This window comes from Mus caroli, unplaced genomic scaffold (genome assembly GCF_978045245.1).
Source record: "Mus caroli unplaced genomic scaffold, Mus_caroli_1 scaffold_5, whole genome shotgun sequence".
NCBI classification, from domain to species: Eukaryota; Metazoa; Chordata; class Mammalia; order Rodentia; family Muridae; genus Mus; species Mus caroli.
Window position 1 is genome coordinate 153837094 of NW_028227260.1, and position 6243 is coordinate 153843336.

Genomic DNA, 6243 nt, shown 5'->3' on the forward strand with positions numbered 1-6243 from the left:
AGGAAAGAGGTCAAGAGTCATAGATGCAAGCATCACCAACAGAATACAAGAGATAGAAGAGAGAATTCCAGATGTTGAAGATACCATAGAAAACATTGACACATCAGTCAAAGAAAATGCAAAACATGAAAAGCTCCTAACCCAAAACATCCAGAAAATCCAGGACCCAATGAGAAGATCAAACCTAAGTTTAATAGGTATAGAAGAGTGCAATGCTTCCCAACTTAGAGGGCCAGTAAATATCTTCAACAGAATTATAAAAGAGGGAGGTTTCATCTAATCTCAATATGGAGACTGATGGAAGCAAGAAGCAGAAAGCAGAAGATCTGAGGGAATAAGTGGAATGTCAGATGTTGAGTCAACTGAGCATGTCTTCTGCAAAGACTAAAGCAATGGGTGGGGGGAGGGAACAGCAGCAACAAAAAAAAATTCAGAGAAAGATAATAGTTGTAAATCAAAGGGGAAAAATCACAAGACACTGAGACATCAGGGCACACTTGTAGGATGCTTGAGTTGAAGAATGTTCCTGATTCAGCCAAAGAGACCAAGATGAAGATATCTCACAAAACAAACAAACAAACAAAAAACCAAAAAACCAACCAACCACACAAACAAAAAACAAACAAACAAACAAAAAACTGAAGACTGAACAAGGGAGAGAATCTCAAGGTGATTTTCCTTGAAATTGTCACTGTACCAGAGGAGCAGATACCTGCCCTAATTGATCCTCCTATGCTCTATGAGGAAGTCAGCACCATGGTTGTGACTACTCCTGCCTAAGAGGCAGTATTGACATCTTGGGCCAGAATTACAGCCAGTGCTAAGAAGTTCGAGGCAGTGCCAGCCAATGGAACATCAGAGATCTATGGGGAAATGTGGTGTGTAGTTCCTGAGAATTCAAGTGCTTGGGTTCTGCTGCAGTTCCATGATGGACAAGCCTGGGTACCTGATAAGAAATGGAAAGTGATTGCCCTCTTCCTGATTCTGGAGTCCATATTTCCACCCCACTCACACACCTGGAAGACAACATGCTGTGCCCTAAGTGTGTCTACAGGAACATCTTAATCAAGATCCTTGAAGTGAAAAGGAGAGATATCTTAAATTTGGGCTAGCTGCTGGCATCACTCATGTGGCATGATCGGCAAAGCTGCAGCTGATAATGAGACTGATGGAAATAAATCCACATCTCTGCCTTTGAAGGTGCCTTTCTCACCCAGCAATTATGAGATATTTTACGTTAGTTGATTCTTAAGTACAAGCAGTTTGAAAAGAGCCAGTGAGGCTAGTAAAAGGTCCAGCTTTGCTCATTTTGATGAGTGAACACTGGGAGTGGCCTCCTACATTTGTGTGAACATAAAAAAGTGTCCTATGTGTTTTGTTGCAAGTAGGTCCTGGGGCAGGAGTATGACATCTCCAGATACAAGAGTTACTCGTTCTGTCACCAGCACAACATGGTCACAGCCAGTTCAGTGGTCAACTATAAAGATTTAGTTTGTCCTTGTAGGTTCTGCATGTCCTCTTCCCTGGGGTGTAGTATCTTGTTAGTGGTTAGTACTTAGGTATGTTTTCTGATGTTGTAAAATATTACACCAAAAAAAATTATAGGGGCTGGTGAGATGGCTCAGTGGGTAAGAGCACCCGACTGCTCTTCTGAAGGTCCAAAGTTCAAAAATCCCAGCAACCACATGGTGGCTCACAACCACCCATAATGAGATCTGATGCCCTCTTCTGGTGCATCTGAAGACAGCTACAGTGTACTTACATAAAAAATAAATAAATAAATCTTAAAAAAAAAAATTATAGAAGAAAAGTTCCCTAACCTAAAGAAAGAGATGCCCATAAACATATAAGAAACCTAAAGAAGTCCAAATATATTGGATGAGAAAAGAAAGTCCTCCCATCACATAATAGTCAAAACACCAAATTCACAAAACAAAGAAAGAATACTAAAGGCAGTGCTGCAGACTGGGCTCAGTAGGTCCCTCAAACCAGGGGAGAATCAGTGTTCTGGTACTCAGGTAGGCAAGGAGTCGTCAGGGTGATTAACAGACATGAACACCAGAGAGTGTTGGATCTAAGTGTAATATCTCAAAGCAAGTATCAGACTTATATTACAGAAGAAAATAAGGTAGTTAGGTGATACATTAAGGTCATCCAAAGTACACTGAGGTTTCCCAATGCAAAAATGACTCTTTACACGAAACTGGAAATGCATTACCTAAAAGCTGACAGGCACCAGGCAGTGTTTACAACTGACATAAAAAGCAGACCCTCCTAAGGTTAGCTTATTTTTAGAAGCCACCGGCAAGGGGTTTATGCCCTTGCCATAGTTCTAATTCTAGTCTATTGTATAATCCACCTTCTTCTAGGCCATTGTGAATTCCTGTGTGTGGGAGTAATGCAGCTGTTATTCAAAGTATTTACTCTATTTACTTCTTAGACCACAACCTTCCTTCTTCTTAAGCCATTGTAAATTCCTGCACATGGTAGTGACTTGGCTATTATTCTAAGCTTACTTTGAAGAACTAGCCCTGAGACTTCTAGCTCTTTTCCAGTATATTGTATTACCTGATTCCTTTCATTATCTACACTGGAGGCATTTTGTCTGAATGAGTAGCATTCTTAATAAATTTAAAACCCAAGGTCGGCTCAACAATTTGCTAGGATATTGGAACACTGTGGGGGCTAATCTAACTTAGCTATATGTTAAATCACTCCTAGAACGCACTTATAATAAAACAATATTGCAACAAGAAGGTAATACCTCAACAAACCTAAAAGAAGACAGCCACAAGAACAAAATGCCAACTTTAACAACAAAAATCACAGGAAACAACAATTACTTTTCCTTAATATCTCTTAATATCAATGGACTCAACTCCCCGATAAAAAGACATAGACTAACAAACTGGCTACACAAACAATACCCAACATTTTGCTGCTTACAGGAAACTCATCTCAGAGAAAAGGATAGACACTACCTCAGAATGAAAGGCTGGAAAACAATTTTCCAAGCAAATGGCATGAAGAAACAAGCTGGAGTAGCCATTCTAATATCTGATAAGATTGACTTCCAACCCAAAGTCATTAAAAAAGACAGGGAGGGACACTTCATACTCATCAAAGGTAAAATCCTCCAAGAGGAACTATCAATCCTGAATATCTATGCTCCAAATACAAAGGCAGCCACATTCATTAAAGAAACTTTACTAAATCTCAAAGCACACATTGCACCTCATACAATAATAGTGGGAGACTTCAACACACCACTTTCACCAATGGACAGATCATGGAAACAGAAACTAAACAGGGACACAGTGAAACTAAGAGAAATTATGAATCAAATGGATCTGGCAGATATCTACAGAACATTCTATCCTAAAACAAAAGGATATACCTTCTTCTCAGCACCTCATGGTACCTTCTCCAAAATTGACCACATAATTGGTCACAAAACAGGCCTCAACAGATACAAAAATATTGAAATTGTCCCATGCATCCTATCAGATCACCATGGACTAAGGCTGATCTTCAATAACAAAATAAATAATAGAAAGCCAACCTTCACGTGGAAACTGAACAACACTCTTCTCAATGATACCTTGGTCAAGGAAGGAATAAAGAAAGAAATTAAGGACTTTTTAGAGTTCAATGAAAATGAAGCCACAACATACCCAAACTTATAGGACGCAATGAAAGCATTTCTAAGAGGAAAACTCATAGCTCTGAGTGCCTCCAAAAGGAAACTAGAGAGAGCACACATTAGCAGCTTGACAACACACCTAAAAGCACTAGAACAAAAGGAAGCAAATTCACCCAAGAGGAGTAGACGGCAGGAAATAATCAAACTCAGGGGTGAAATCAACCAAGTGGAAACAAGAAAAACTATTCAAAGAATCAACCAATCAAGGAGCTGGTTCTTTGAGAAAATCAACAAGATAGATAAACCCTTAGCCAGACTCACTAGAGGGCACAGGGAAAGCATCCTAATTAACAAAATCAGAAATGAAAAAGGAGACATAACAACAGATCCTGAAGACATCCAAAACACCATCAGATCCTTCTACCAAAGGCTATACTCAACAAAACTGGAGAACCTGGATGAAATGGAGAAGTTCCTAGACAGATACCAGGTACCAAAGTTGAATCAAGATCAGGTCAATGATCTAAACAGCCCTATATCCCCCAAAGAAATAGAAGCAGTCATTAATAGTCTCCCAACTAAAAAAAGCCCAGGACCAGATGGGTTTAGTGCAGAGTTCTATCAGACCTTCAAAGAAGATCTAATCCCAGTTCTTCACAAACTATTCCTCAAAATAGAAACAGAAGGTACTCTACCCAACTCATTCTATGAAGCCACAATTACTCTGATACCTAAACCACAAAAAGACCCAACAAAGATAGAAAACTTCAGACCAATATCCCTTATGAATATTGATGCAAAAATCCTCAATAAAGTTCTTGCTAACCGAATCCAAGAACACATCAAAACAATAATCCATCCTGACCAAGTAGGTTTCATCCCAGGGATGCAGGGATGGTTCAATATACGAAAATCCATCAACATAATCCAGTATATAAACAAACTCAAAGACAAAAACCACATGGTCATCTCGTTAGATGCGGAAAAAGCATTTGACAAGATCCAACACCCATTCATGATAAAAGTCTTGGAAAGATCAGGAATTCAAGGCCCATACCTAAACATGATAAAAGCAATCTACAGCAAACCAGTAGCCAACATCAAAGTAAATGGTGAGAAGCTTGAAGCAATCCCTCTAAAATCAGGGACTAGACAAGGCTGTCCAGTTTCTCCATACCTATTCAACATTGTACTGGAAGTCCTAGCCAGAGCAATTCGACAACAAAAGGAGATCAAAGGGATACAAATTGGAAAAGAGGAAGTCAAAATATCACTTTTTGCAGATGATATGATAGTATATATAAGTGACCCTAAAAATTCCACCAGAGAACTCCTAAGCCTGATAAACAGCTTCGGTGAAGTAGCTGGATATAAAATTAACTCAAACAAATCAATGGCCTTTCTCTAAACAAAGAATAAACAGGCTGAGAAAGAAATTAGGGAAACAACACCCTTCTCAATAGTCACAAATAATATAAAATATCTCGGCATGACTCTAACTAAGGAAGTGAAAGATCTGTATAATAAAAACTTCAAGTCTCTGAAGAAAGAAATTATAGAAGATCTCAGAAGATGGAAAGATCTCCCATGCTCATGGATTGGCAGGATCAACATTGTAAAAATGGCTATCTTGCCAAAAGCAATCTACAGATTCAATGCAATCCCCATCAAAATTCCAAATCAATTCTTCAACGAATTAGAAAGCGCAATCTGCAAATTCATCTGGAATAACAAAAAACCTAGGATAGCAAATACTCTTCTCAAGGATAAAAGAACCTCTGGTGGAATCACCATGCCGGACCTAAAGCTCTACTACAGAGCAATTGTGATAAAAACTGCATGGTACTGGTATAGTGACAGACAAATAGACCAATGGAATAGAATTGAAGACCCAGAAATGAACCCACACACCTATGGTCACTTGATCTTCGACAAGGGAGCTAAAAACATCCAGTGGAAGAAAGACAGCATGTTCAACAAATGGTGCTGGCACACCACATTGTTAACATGTAGAAGAATGCGAATCGATCCATTCCTATCTCCTTGTACTAAGGTCAAGTCTAAGTGGATCAAGGAACTTCACATAAAACCAGAGACACTGAAACTTATAGAGGAGAAAGTGGGGAAAATCCTTGAAGATATGGGCACAGGGGAAAAATTCCTGAATAGAACAGTAATGGCTTGTGCTGTAAGATCGAGAATTGACAAGTGGGACCTCATGAAACTACGAAGCTTCTGCAAGGCTAAAGACACCATCAATAAGACAAAAAAAACCACCAACAGATTGGGAAAGGATCTTCACCTATCCTAAATCAGATAAGGGACTAATATCCAATATATATAAAGAACTCAAGAAGGTGGACTCCAGAAAGTCAAATAACCCCATTAAAAAATGGGGCTCAGAACTGAACAAAGAATTCTCACCGGAGGAATACCGAATGGCTGAGAAGCACCTGAAAAAATGTTCAACATCCTTAATCATCAGGGAAATGCAAATCAAAACAACCCTGAGATTCCATCTCACACCAATCAGAATGGCTAGTTTCAAAAATGCAGGTGACAGCAGATGCTGGCGAGGATGCGGAGAAAGAGGAACACTC

At 39.2% G+C, this 6243-nt stretch overlaps 1 pseudogene; it reads left to right on the top strand.

The window, feature by feature from the left end:
* The first annotated feature begins 287 nt into the window (after positions 1-287).
* On the top strand, positions 288-1112 carry LOC110289246 (developmental pluripotency-associated protein 4 pseudogene; annotated as a pseudogene).
* Positions 1113-6243: the final 5131 nt, after the last annotated feature.